Genomic DNA, 13684 nt, shown 5'->3' on the forward strand with positions numbered 1-13684 from the left:
CGGTCTTTATCTCTCCGGTCTCTCCGTTTTTTTATTTTATCTCTCCCTCATTATCGTTTTTTTATGCTGCACTGTTGCTCTTTTGGTTCGAGAGCTACGCAGCAGTGGACTTTGCCTTGCGAATCTGTTTGCGACTTTTTCTTTTCTCTGCGTCTTTATTTCCACGAACCTCGCAGCGGCCCCACGCAAGGGCCGGTCTAGTCGAGCGTGCCGCCGCAGTGTAGTCCGGTAACACGCCCTTCCCTTTTCGCCGGTCCCCTCCTCCCAGCAGTCTCCGATGGTCGGCGCGGCCGAACGCTCCTGCCCGTCGGCAAACACTGACCGGCCGCGCGAGCAGCAATTCGAGCGAGCGGCGACGATTTCGGTCGCCCCGAAAGAGCACGGCAGGAATGGAATGGCGCGGATCCGCCGGACGGCCGCTCGTCATGAGAGGGATCAAGTCGGAGATTGCTCCGCGAACGGCCGTGCCTGGGGCGTTCGCGCATAGCTGATAGATAGATGCGCGGACGGGATAGCGCCGCCGCTTTATCACTACTATATTACTCCCAACCTCCCCACTCAGACTGGTCGTCGCCTGCTAAGCAACCGTCTACGCCGCCTTTTCCTTAGAGCTAGTGGCATGCTCCAGGCTCTTCGGCAGCTAGGCCTAGTTTAGACATAACACGTGCGTTTTGTTTGTCAGCTGCTCCTTGCTGTTAGCCTCAGTGGATTGTAACCGAGGGAAGAACCTACGCGTAGAGAAGGCATCGGCCAAACTACTCGGTGGACACACTGACTGGGCTCGGGAAAAAAGACTTCACTAATGAATGGAGATAGCAGCTCTTTTCGCTGCGCATGTCAAAAGCGGCACGCGCTTTCGTAAGTTCTAGCACACGAAGTTCACCTAAAAAAATAATAATAATAAGGTAAGAAAGGGAAGTGCTACAGGCTTTCCATATCAGGCGTTACGAAACCAAAATGTGTCAGTGAGGCACAGCTACCTTTCTTAAATGACGGATTTTTTTTTTTCGAAACATAGGTACCTACGCTTTACAGGCTTACACACTTGCCGATGTGTCTTTTGTCCTTTTGTTAAGATTGTTTGATGTCTTTATACCAGTGCTTGATACAGTGTGAGAAATTTGACTAAGTTTATCTTCTTTCAGTGATCGAATGAGCTGGTCGTTGACGCTCGTCCTGTCAATGTGTGTTTCTTTGTGTGCTGCAACCGACAACTTAAAACTCCAGCAGCTCTGCATGAGTCTTGATTTGTTCTGCCACGAGGTGAATACCGGACAAAGATTAAATCTTGGGCAAGTTCTTTCGCAGCTCTTCTGGGCGCACATTTAATCATTCGCCAACCGAGCTAACCTCGCTGAAGTCGCCAGTAAGTGGTCGTTCTCTCAGTCACGCATCCCGGTTTGTCTTCTGCCATTTTTACTTCCTAGGAATTGTTTTTTAACTAGTATAGCGCTAACTAAAGAAGGTATTTATTCCGAAAAAAAACGTCTACCTACTAAATTTACTACGAAATTTAAGACATGGTCGGTGTCGCGCAGCTGGCTGACGTCAACATACGGGAGGTTAGCGATTCGTCACGTGCTTGGTCTGCACCTGCCCTTGGGAGCAAAAGTTTAGTGACCCCTGCAACCCGCACAAAATAATAATAATAATAATAATAATAATAATAATAATAATAATAATAATAATAATAATAATAATAATAATAATAATATAGTACGGCACAGCCATGCAACGTGGAATTTTTACAGAGCATTGCATTGTTCGAACGCCCGGACGTTGGCGATACCACTTAATTTCCGCTCCATGCTTAGTCAGCGAATAAAAATATCTTGCGCTACATTGCGGTCTGTATATATTTTCCTGCGATTGTACAACTGTTTTCGTGCGCGATATCTTTTATGCACCATTTAAAACCTGAATTCGCTGTAATAATTACAATAATTGCCATCTAAAAAATTATATTACTGAGCTTAACTATTGTGTGTAATTCAATTGAGTAGATATGTTGAACTGATCGCTTTAACCCTTATTCGTTTTAACAATACCATTCCCTCTCCTCGCTTCGTAAAAGCGGGGAAAATCTCGAACAAAGGATATGCCTACGTGTACAGTTTCACGGTATCGACGAAAGTTACAATATTTTCGGTATCACTGATTAATTCCACGTCGCTTCGGTCAGCCTTCGCGCGGTGCCTCGGTGAAAAGCGCAAAATAAAAGCAGTGCGTCCGCTGGGGATTGGAACTCGGGAACTCCCGCCCGGCAGGTGAGTATTGTGCCGCCGACGCAAGTGCTCCCTCCTTTCTCCAGATTCGATGAACACAAGTGACTGCAGCTGATCGTCGGGCGGGCTACCTTGAGCGGGGCTCTCGACTCCCTAAACAGAAAGGACGCCGACGAGTCGCTTCTCTGTGAACAATAGCAAACGCCTTCTCTACTCCCCTTGGTGCCATCGCCGAGCCATATTCCCCGCGGGACCAGCCAAACGTGGCCTCCTGCCAACAGTTCTCGAGGAAGGCACGTTAGTCGTGCTGGAGACATTTCATCAGCTTTCTTGTCAATAAAGCAAACAAGCGTTGCGATGTCTGAAGCGTTTGCTTGTTTTTGCAAGCTTTCAGTTGGAAGGAATATGCAACATAAAGAAAAAGAACAAGACAGCGTGAACGCTGGGAAATGATAGTTGACCTATAGGAGGTATGCACATGACGTCCTCCGCTAGGAGCGCTAGCGGCATCCGCGGAGGCCGCCATAACTGCGGTCGCAAGTTCGCGCTGCCTATGCGAGCAGGCCTGCGTCGCCAAGTGGCCCACCGATACGCACGAACCGTCAAACGACCTTTTCAATGTGCCTTTCTGACTTGGCTATAGAGTAGTACGTCTTAGGTCAACGATGGCCCAAAGCATGTACGTGCGTGGGTTGACTGAACCAGAAAAATCGCATTATGAAAACGTAGTGCGCTCGTGCAACTGTGTCGACCAGCTCTAACTCAAAGATGATCAGCTTCGGCGCGATGTCGGACTACTGCCTCGCGTGGACGTCGCAGACATCAAGGATTACACTGCGAATGCAACGAGCTTCACGACCCGCGAGCAATCGAAATACTACAAGTCGATGGAAGGCCACAATAATCTGCCGAGCATCTGGGTGCAGCAGCCGCGCGTCAAAGTGCTCGCGTAACATGATCGCCTTCATTACGGAATTTACACCGCGTTGTCCGCTTGCGTCGACAAAGGATAGCGTTAAATTTGCTTCAATTAACAAGAAAATGACCCCCCCCCCTGCCTCCGAGAACTAATCACTGATTTTACACAGCCTTCGTAATTTTTATGTTACGTCACTTATTCTGGTCTTGCCAAAACAGTCTTTTTTTTTTGCCCTCCCAGGTTTGTCAATCACAATCATTCGATGAAAAGCCACTCGCACCATGGCTTCTCGCAAAATAAAACGGCGAGATGCTGGCGGCACACTGCGCCTGCAAGGCAGGCCTGGCAGAGGCGTGCTCGCACATAGCTGCTGTGCTCTTTTACATTAAGATTGTAGTTAAGAAGAGAAATAACCACGTGTCGAGAGGAACCCAATCTGGACAAGATATTCCTATCACCGAGTTTCTGTCTTGTGTGACTGCTGCATCCGAACATAGCACAGTTCACCGCGACACCGAAGTTCAGTTGACGCACGGCCACGCCGGAGCGTAGTCTGTCCGGATACGTAAACATTGTACGTAGACCTGTTCGTAGACGTAGAACAGCACTGCGCTCGAGACACTGAAACGTCCTGCTTATACATCAGCGACTGGATAAGAAAACAAGGCGAACGGCGGGCCAAAAGATAGGGATCAGATGTTTGCGCGAGTAAGACCGCTGCCACTTTTTTCGATGCTCCCCGACCGTCAATATGGCGCGGCTGCCCCAGCGACACTGTCGCCGCCTCGCGGGTCGAGCTCAGTGCATACCTCCTATAGTGGGCAAAAGAAGGGAAACCCCGCCTAGCATCCAAGGTTACGGTAAGATTATTTTTCGGTTTACTTATTCGCTCTGTGATGTCAATGCGTAGCTATAGATGACCATAATTGAGAAAAAGAAGTGCACTTGTCCAAACTTTGGCTCCAGCATTACTTTTTCTTCATGTTTGCCTGCCCATTGTTGACAAAGAGCAATTAAAAACGTTTCTTTGGTAGCAATATTTAATTGCTAGTTTTTAACCAAGTTGAAATCTGCAAGCAATGAGTGCGTCACATAACACAAGAAAGCTTCTGCTATAAGAAATAGCACTTGCTATACCTATAAATAAAGTGTCTACGCAAGCTTGGGTAACCTTACTCAGCTAGCAGCACTTGCAACGAAAATTTTCTTGTACCATATAACACGGGTAGGCCTCAATAGCCCCGTTTACATGAGTGCGAAAGTGACGCATCGCATTTCCAACCGCGTTTGGGAAAGGCGATGCGACGCCGTTTCCATGTAGCGCGTTAACTCTCGCGAGAACGTAGCGCCACATGGTGTCGTATAAGGGAAGTGCAGCCGACTTCCGGTGTAACTGAATGCCGGTAGTGAGCCGAGTGCACGTTAGTGGCCGAGTGCCGAGAAATAGTTTCGCGTAGAGCACGCTGCGGCGAGCGAAGTTGCCGCGGGGTACGTCATTTTGCTTCTGCTTCGGGCGTTGCTGTCTCGCAGCTTCACCAGCGCGGCAGTCCCGCAGCTAATACCTTCCCATAATTCCTAATGCAACTATCCTGCGTTTACATGCTCCGCGAGAGTCGACTCACGCCCGTAAATCTACCCTCGCCTGGCGCATTAATGCGATGCGCCTTCCTAGCGCATTACCGCTGTTTACAGGAATGCGATGCGCTAGAAATGCGATGCGATGCGACACTGTCGCATTCATGTAAACGCGGCTAATGAAGCTTCCGCAGTTTAGCACAACAATTAAAGACAAAATAAAAGAAAACATGTGTTCAACGTGCCAAAACCATCATATGATTATGAGGCATAGCGTAGAGAGGGCGACGGGGCTTTTTCAACTTGCACCCAATGGGCGGTACACGGCCGTTTCTGCATTTTGCCCCCATGTAAATGCGGCCGCCGTGACCGGATTTGACCCTGTGCCCTCGGGCTTAGCAGCGCAGCGCCAAAGTCACTACGCCACCACGGCGGGTAGTAAAATAACAGGCACAGCCGCAAGCCCTCCAAGAACAAAACCAAGGGCGAGATGTTTCCCTTACTGAAGCAACTGCTTGACTCGAGCACCGTTTCCGAGAATCCTTGCACTCCACGATTCAGTAAGCTTGCCTTGCTTGACCTCAACTAGATTGGAAGCACTCTTTTGGGATGTATGTGAACTCACTGATATGCAAGCGGTCAGTTGCCAGCACTTATATTGCTCTCATAATAAAACACGAATGAGCCAGTAAATTTCAAAGAACGCGGAGTATTTATTTATTTATTTATTTATTTATTTATTTATTTATTTATTGACTAACCTCCTGGGCTCAAAAACTGAGTATTAATTGAGGCAGAGGGGCAAACGATATATGAGAGTTGCAGCGGTGATATGGTTACATGCAGAGAGACGCAAACAAAGCTATGTGTTACTATGTTTACTATGTATTTACAAGAGCAGCGCAGCCAGAGACGAAGATGGAAACCATCTCGTGCAAAGCCCAGATGCCCGTCTTTGTTTTCCTTTGCGCCATGTCTCTTAAGCGTCTGTTGTATCGCAACACAAACCCCCGGTGGCATAAATGCCATCCGGTGCCGGTAGTTATCTGTGGAAAGCAGAGTTGTAGGGTTTGACCCTGGCAAAGTGTGCGATATTACTGGTGGTCGGAGCGGAGGACGTTGCGAGGCTCGCTGGAACGATTTCGTAGATGACAGCAGTGACTTGACGAACTACACCACAGTGGCCTTTGTAGCATGGCAGGAATTTCTCGCAAAGGCCTACTCTGCGGGAAGGCGACCAAATCAGCACTAGGGCGCCCGGCGAAAAGTGCACTTGACGGTGACAGAGGTCGCAGCGACGCTTTTGCATCTCTTGTGACACCTATAGGCGAGCGTGCGCAAGTTGTCCAGCGTGGTCAACGCGAGCGATGGCATCACGGGCTTATTCACGTGCCGAAATCGTGATCTATGGTAGTATTGAATCTTGCCGTTCAGTGCGGGTGTTGGCCGACGCTGAGGAGGATTTTGAGAGGAAACTGAAGGTTTATTTACATTATTTACAGTAATAACACAAAGTACTGAACAGTCACAAAGTCATCGACGGCCGGCAGCAAATCGGACACTGCCGCCCGTGGCAATAAGAATGAAAGAAATGAATAAATGAAAAAATGAATGTCTCTTCTCCCTGTCTCTTGTATTTAACCTCTTCGGTCTCTCGTGGTCCCGTCATTTTCGGCCAATCGTCGAACCCGCTCAGGTGTCGTCCTTTTCCTCGAATGGTAGGCGCCCGTGCAAGTGCCGTCCCATTCGGCCCTTGGGGTCGCTCCAAGGGCTCCACTGTCCGAAGGGTGACTTGCCACCGGCGTTGCCTCCTGGCCTGCAAGCGCTCAGCTGGAGGAAACTGGTTGTTCTCGAACTACCTTTCAGAGCAGCAAAGCAGTTTTGCTCGGGACCAAGATCAACTACCTGGAACCATGCCAGGCTTCCGTTTCACTTTCGGGAAGAGTCAAGCGGGGGTGGAGACAATATCTAGACAGGTCCGGGAACGTGGTAGACGCGCCCCTGCGCACTATAATTGGAATGGGACGGCGATTCGATGTGGTCAGGGAGGTCGAGTGATGCCAGGAAAAGGGTCCGTATCCAGCAATAGCAAGGTGTCTACCAGTAGCGTGGTTTCACGGCCATGGAGGAGGTAGAACGCGGAATCGCCGACAGTTTCAAGGTGAGAAGTATTATAGCCGAAAGTAATGTAAGTTAGAGGGAGGTCCCAATTGCGGTGATCGGCTGAAACATATTTAGCCAGCATATATGTAAAGGCCCGGTTCAATAGTTCCTTCACGCCATTGCTTTATGGATAGTAGGAGGCGGTAAGTTGATTCTAGATAGAGCAGACGCGCTTTATGTCATCAATGACCTTGCACAAGAAGGCATGGCCTCGGTCTGCCAGCACCTGACGTGGAACTCCATAGGTCAAAATGACGTCGAGCAGCAGGAAATCTGCCACAACCGTTTCGCAGCTGGTTGGGAGAGCGCGCGTAATGACGTATCTGGTCGCGCAGCCAACAGCGACAGTAACCCACTTGTTCTCCGACGCAGATGCCGGAAAAGGGCCGAAGAGGTCCAAGCCGACAGGACCGAATGGTTCTACCGGGATTACAAGTGGCTGCAGGTACCCAGCGGGAAGCACGAATGGCTTCTTGGGGAGCTGATATTTGGCTCACAAGCTTTGACGTAACATCGCACAGAACGTGCAAGGCAGGAGCAGAGGAAGCGGCGGCGTACTCTCAACCTTAGCTGGCATACCGTACGCAGAAATGGATCACTCACATCCCGAAAAAACAAAAATCTGTTGACGAGCTGTCGTACAAAAAGATGCGCCAAGCCCAGCCCCCCTTCCTTCACGTGCCTGAACAGATTGGTTCGGCTACACCTTTCCCAGGTAGAGCCCCAGATAAAAACCGCGAACACTCTGTGCAGCTTTTGAACGTTTACTCTTGAACAGTACATCGTTTGCATGACGTACAACAACTTCGTAATAAAAAACATGTTACACACTGTTGCCTTTGCGAAAATTGACAGGTTGGTGCCGTTCCATCTTTCTGCTTTTTCTCTAGTTTCTTTTGCTTGGTTCGTCCAGTATTCATCGCTATTTTTGTAACTGTCCGTGGGAACACCTAGATATCTGGTCGGGGTTCTTATCCAGCTCACAGTTGCAAAATTGTCCGGGGCCGAAGACCACTCTCCGTGCCACAAACCAAGCGACTTGCCCCAGTTCACTCTACTGCCCGTCACATCGCAAAAATTTTTTACTACCCTTATCGTTTCCGTCACACTTTGTTTGCTTGTACAACACACTGCGATGTCATCTGCATATGCCAAGAGCTTGACTTCTGTGTCTGCCAAGCTGTAACCGCGTATTCGATCATTTTCAATTATGGCCAAACACATCGTTTCTATGTACATCCCAAACAAAAGAGGACTGCGGGGGCAGCCCTGACGCACAGAACGCATGACGTTAATGGGGGCCCCCAATGATTTATTCACAATTAAGCGTGTTGTGCAGTTCTTGTACGCCAACGCCACTCCCTCAGTGATTATGGAACCAACATTAACTTGATCGAAAATGGCAAACAAAATATCATGAGAGACACAATCAAAGGCTTTCTCAAGGTCGCGCTGGAGCACTGCGACTCCACCCGAGGTGACATCACAGCACTCGAGCACGCACCGCATCGTGTGAATATTTGACAAAATCGACCTTCCTTTGATACCGCACGTTTGATGACCAGCAACTATTTCCTTTATGACGCTTTGAAGTCTGGCTGCCAAAACCTTCATAAAAATCTTATAATAAATATTGGTTAATGATATCGGCCTGTAAGATGTCACCAGCCTAAGTTTGTCCACTTGATCACTCTTAGGGATGAGTATGGTATGCGCTTTGCCAAAGGAAGGTGGCAAAGCTTTGTTAACATACGCATCATTAAACAGGTTTGTTAGCAACGGCGACAGTTCTTTCTTGAAATCTTTATATAAACAAGCGCCCAGGCCATCAGGTCCAGGCGATATGCCTTGGTTCAAGCCATCAATCGCCTTTTGAACTTCGCTTTCTGTTATTTTCCCTTCTATTCGTTCTTTCGTGTCGTCACTCAATCGCGGCATGCGACCGAGAAAAACCTTTTTAAACTCGTCTGCATTCGCTTCTTGAAACGCATAGAGCGACTGACCCCGATGCGCATAGTTCAGAAGTATTACTTGATATATTGTTAGCGTATAATCTAGTCCAGACTGTACACTCTCCTACACGCGTAACTAGTTCAGCTTCCTCAATTCTAGACCTCATTTTATGTTCCGCAGGCATAAAAAATTGCATTACTGAAGTTTACGAGGGCATTTCTGATCACAAATTGGTCTACTTTAACTGCATGCTCCCTCGCTAACTGGGAACGTCCACGCCAAAATTACAAACTGTAAAGCATTTTGACGCAGCAGACAATCCACGCATTATGCATTTTCTGCAAGATGCCCTCTTATCGTTTTGTGAGGACGACGTAAATGCGTTGTGGACGAGGTTTAAATACCTCTGCGATTACTGCATAAGAAACTTTGTACCGGAAAAAGTAAAGAAACTAGGGAGAACAAACCCTTGGTTAACCCGAGAACTAATACAATTAAAACGGAAAATCAAGCGTTGCAGGAAGAAAAAGAACAAAAATGCGTCACTTATTACAGAATTAAGCGCCTCCCTCAAGCTCAGACTCCAAAAAGCAAGAGACAGGTATTTTTCGGAGACACTTGGTCGTTTTGCAACGGAAAATCCTCGAAAATTCTGGCAGTACCTCTCGAATAAGGACAATAAAAAGTTAGACCAAGTAACGGTCGATGGGGAAGTTGTCACGGACAAAAAGGAAATGGCAGACAAGTTCAACCTCCATTTCCAAAGCGTATTTTCCAGACCTGATGCAAGGATTGATAACACGTCCGTTAGTGATGGTGCAAGCACCATTACCATCTCTTTAAAAGGTGTTACCGAATTTCTATTGCGATTGGATCCAAAAAAATCAGCCGGCCCTGATAACATTCCAGCAGCATTCTTAAAAGTGTATGCAGAAATTCTGGCCAGATTTCTTGTCGTAATCTTTCAAAAATCTGTAGAGTCAGGCGCCGTACCCCATGACTGGCGTGTTGCGCGTGTTGTACCCGTATTAAAGAAAGGAAATCCATCGGAAATCAATAATTACCGCCCTATATCTCTCACCTCTATTCCTTGCAAACTAATAGAGCATATTATACTCAAATACCTTAACAGCTTTTTAGACACGAATAAAATAATTAGCAACAGGCAACATGGCTTCCGGCAACGTTTTTCCACTACTACACAACTAATTGATACCGTACATAATCTGACAAAAACTCTCGACAGTGGTGGTCAGGTAGATATAATTTTTATGGATTTCTCCAAGGCGTTTGATAGGGTTCCTCACTCCAAATTAATAACCAAAATGAAAGAAATGGGTATCCCTTCCTGTATCATCGCTTGGGTTATGTCATATTTACAAAATAGAAAACAATATGTGGAAATTGATGGCAACTGCTCCCGCTTTTTAGATGTTCACTCTGGTGTTCCTCAGGGCTCAGTCTTGGGGCCTGTTTTATTTAATATATATATTAACGACCTGTTAGGTATTCTGGAACTAAGCACGTCGGCCAGGTTATTCGCCGATGAATGCATTATCTTCAAAAGCATTCATTCTGTATCCAATCAACTTGTCCTAAATTCGAACTTACAGCTCCTTGCAGACTGGTGTAACAAGTGGGATATGACAATTAATTATGATAAAACCGTTTATTTATGTGCTACGAATAATATCAACAAAATGAAATTTACGTATGGCATTGGGGACAACATAATTAGTCAAGTGGAAGAATACAGATACGTGGGCGTGACTTTAACATCTGATCTTAAATGGTCTTCCCATATCTCCAACATCTGCTCCTCTGCAAGGAAAAAGCTAGGTTTCTTAAAATATAAATTAGGCAATTCTTCAAGCGTACTTCGACTTCAAGCTTACAAATCAATTGTTAGACCTACTCTTGAATACGCCAGCATAGTATGGGACCCACACACCACAATCAACATAGATAAACTAGAAAAAATCCAGAGATTAGCAGTAAGGTTTATATATAACCGCTATAAGCGAAGGGACTCTCCGTCCGCCATGTTACATCAGGCAGCCCTTGAGCCAATTGGCTGAAAGAAGAAAGGCTGCCGGGCTGCGCTTTTTTCACTCTTTGTATTTTCAAAAACTAGGCATTCAGCCACAGGATTACTTCGAAAGGGACACAACCAGACCCTCACGACATAAACATAGCCATAACATGAAGCCAATATTTGCCCGCACGAATTTGTTCAAACATTCATTTTTCCCTAAAACAATATCCGACTGGAATTCCCTGCCTCATGACTCACCTCTCCTTTCTTCAACTTCTTGAGAGCCTGTATATAAGTATCTATGTGTGTGGCTAGAAATGATGATTACTTATTAATTGTGCTTAGTGTGCTTTTTTGTCTATGTACCTGTGTTTGGGGCACGCACTCTCACAAATTGTATTTGCTTTGTAACCCTGTTTAGTTTTGTTATTATATTTTCTGGATGTACATCATAACTTCCCCATTGTTGCTGATCCTAAGGCACAGTGCTTACTAACAAATGTATGTACCCTCTCCTGCTTGGACCGATCCGGTCTGCAGTATTTTGCAAATAAATAAAATAAAATAAATAATACTCTAGAAACGCTTGGCCTATGCTCTTACTGTCTTCAGCAATTGTGCCGTTCCTTAGAATCTTATCGACGTGAATCCTTCGACCATGCGCTTTTTCAAGTCCAAGCGCCCTTTTCGTGGGCGTCTCCCTAGCTACTATTGCATTTACTCTTGCGCGCACAATGGCTCCTTCATACCGTTCCTTGTCAAGCTGCTCGATTTTTTCTTTAATGGTTCGCATGTCTTGTTTATACGCCCCAGGCTCTTCGCACTCAAGCGCTATCAGCTGCTTAAGTGTCTTTCATAAGCCGCTTTCTTTCATTTCCTTCTCATACTTTAAGCAGCTCGATCTTTCTAAAGCTTTCATTTTTACGTTTTGTTTGAAGCATTCCCATTTCTCTGCTATTGTTTCACTATTTTCCTCACTAACTTTCCTGACGGCCTCATGCACTGCCTCTACAAATGGCTCGTCTTTTAGTTATATGGCATTCATTTTCCATAGGTCCCAACTAAGTCTTCTTTCTTCCTCTCCGTGCCTATATGACATTTCACCAAGCAGTGATCTGTAAACGATACTGGTGTCACAGAATAACCATGAAACTTTGGAATCATGCCTTGCTATACGTATATGCGGTCTAACCGCGCATGACTACTACCTTGAAATCGCGTGTACATGACTTCCCGCTCCCCCTCCAGGCACTCACAGACATCGTCCAGTTCATTATCCCTAATTAGCTTTATCAACACACTACTGCTTTTATCGCGAATACCAGCATTATTGACTGTACCCCGAGCCCTCAAAACACAATTGAAATCCCCCAACAAAACCATGCACTTATCAGTGCTAACATACTGGAAAAGGTTCACAAAAAATAAGGCGCGCTCTTCCACAGCATTCGGCGCATATATGCACATGACTCTGAATTCAAGGTCACGAAAACCAAAATCACAAAAAACAATCCTTCCGGATTGACATGAAAATACATTTTGAACAACAAGGCCAGGTAACTTCTTAACAAACAGAACACAACCGGCGGACGTCCCTGCTGCGTGGCTCACGACAGCATAATATCTAGTCGTGAAACGCCGCACCATGCTCCCGGTCTCTTCCTCTCGGTCAACCTTTGTCTCCTGGACAGCTAGAACGTCTAGGTCGTGGTCAGTGGCCAGCCGTAGGACTTGACTTTGCCAACGCCTAGCTGCCAACCCTATTACGTTTAGTGTGGCAATAGCGAGTGACGGATTAGAAGCCATGCTGAACTAAAGTATAAGGTAGGCCCGGAGCATGGTGCTTACCCTTCACGACCAGCCCTCGGCTAGCCGCCTCCGGGACCACCGGTCTTCGCGCTGGTGTTCGTCTGCTGCACTTTCTCACCAGGCCTTCTCTCGAGCGGAACATTTGGCTTAGGCTTGAAGACCGACCGCCTCCCTTGAGGCGCCTTCGCCGGTGGCCCGTCACCAGTAATGGATGCTGCGTTGTTCTTGTCTCCGGCCTCGTCACGGGGGCGCTTGGATGTGGCACCGAGACCAGCGGCCCGGTCCCCTTCGTCAGCGTACTCACCCTGTTGCATCGCTGACTCGTCGTCATCCCGTTCAGCTTCACTAGCGCCTGCCTTCGCAGGACCTTTGTCCTTGTCGACCCTTGCAGGCCCAGTAACCTGCTCAGCGACTTGGACGACCTTGGCGTCAGCGACCTCCGGCACCGTCGTGGTACTTGTCTTCACTGGGGGCACTTGTCCTCCGGCTCCCTTAGCAGCGTCTTCGGTCTCAACTGCATCCATGACATGTACTGCCGCCTCTTCACTCGCGACTGGGCTAGTCGCAGTAGCGTAAGTCTTCACGCAGTCGGCGTCGACGTGCCCGAAGCGTCTGCCACGTGAGCAGCGTGGCACCTTACAGTCCCGCCTGACGTGTCCCGTGCCTTGGCAGCGTAGGCATTGCATCGGACGACCGGGTACCACCACCAAGGCCAACTCCCCTGCAACGCGTATCTGGTGAGGGATATCTTCCACTTTCAGTCCGCCCTTCAGTTTGAGAAGAACGGTCTCGTGGTCGAACATTTCTCCGCAACGCCTTGAACACGCCACTTCTCCCGGCTCACCTCAACCACCTTGCCGAAAGCCGCCAACGCAGTCCGCACATTTTCGTCTTCCACGCCGTGTAGCAGCCAGTGAAGCCGAAGCTTCACCTGCTGGTCCTGAGGGTCGACGATAACACATCGCCGCCGCTTAACCTGTATCTCTTTCAAGGCCAACAGTCGCT

At 47.6% G+C, this 13684-nt stretch overlaps 1 long non-coding RNA gene across 1 annotated transcript in view; it reads right to left on the reverse strand.

Annotated features, from left to right (window-relative positions):
* The window catches only part of LOC139051480 (uncharacterized), a 187652-nt gene that overhangs the window by 63007 nt on the left and 110961 nt on the right, over positions 1–13684 (reverse strand). The gene's annotated exons all lie outside the window — the stretch shown is intronic.

Source organism: Dermacentor albipictus, unplaced genomic scaffold, assembly GCF_038994185.2.
Source record: "Dermacentor albipictus isolate Rhodes 1998 colony unplaced genomic scaffold, USDA_Dalb.pri_finalv2 scaffold_12, whole genome shotgun sequence".
NCBI classification, from domain to species: domain Eukaryota; kingdom Metazoa; phylum Arthropoda; class Arachnida; order Ixodida; family Ixodidae; genus Dermacentor; species Dermacentor albipictus.